This window comes from Cynoglossus semilaevis, chromosome Z (assembly GCF_000523025.1).
Source record: "Cynoglossus semilaevis isolate Cse_v1.0 chromosome Z, Cse_v1.0, whole genome shotgun sequence".
NCBI classification, from domain to species: Eukaryota; Metazoa; Chordata; class Actinopteri; order Pleuronectiformes; family Cynoglossidae; genus Cynoglossus; species Cynoglossus semilaevis.
The window spans coordinates 15,560,516-15,561,491 of NC_024328.1; positions in this window are offsets into that span (position 1 = coordinate 15,560,516).

The window sequence follows — 976 nt, forward strand, 5'->3', positions numbered from 1 at the left end:
TGAAAACTTTTGTAAAATTATTTTTCAAAATTTTATCTTATAATGTATGTTTCTACACAAATTAGGGCTTTTACAAAATCTTTTTAGAAATTTATTTTTATAAAAGATTTTCTAGAAATATGAAGTTTTTATGTCAATTTTTCTCAAAAACTAAAAGATTTGATGAAAACCTTTGTAAAAATATTTTTCAAAATTGTATGTTTACTTGCATGTTTCTACAAAACATAGGGCTTTTAGAGAACATTTTTAGAAATGTATTGTTATAAAATATTCTGTAGAAATATGAAGTTTTTGTGTCAGTTTTGGTCAAAAACTAAAAGATTTTGTTGAAAACTTTTGTAAAATTATTTTTTCAAAATTGTATCTTTTGCTGAATGCTTCTCATCAAATTACATAATTTAGTATACACTCTTCAACTCCAATATTTAATAATAATCCAATATTTTTCAAAATTGTATCTTTACTTGCATGTTTCTACAAAACATAGGGCTTTTAGAGAACATTTTTAGAAATGTATTGTTATAAAATATTCTGTAGAAATATGAAATTTTTGTGTCATTTTTGGTCAAAAATTAAAAGATTTTGATGAAAACTTTTGTAGAATTATTTTTCAAAATTTGATCATATGCTGCATGCGTCTCATCAAATTACATAATTTAGTATACACTCTTCAACTCCAATATTTAATAATAATCCAATATTTTTCAAAATTGTATCTTTACTTGCATGTTTCTACAAAACATAGGGCTTTTAGAGAACATTTTTAGAAATGTATTGTTATAAAATATTCTGTAGAAATATGAAATTTTTGTGTCATTTTTGGTCAAAAACTAAAAGATTTTAATGAAACTTTTGTTAAATTATGTTTAAAAATTGTATTTTTTGCTGAATGCTTCTCATCAAATTACATAATTTAGTATACACTCTTCAACTCCAATATTTAATAATAATCCAATATTTTTCAAAATTGTATCTT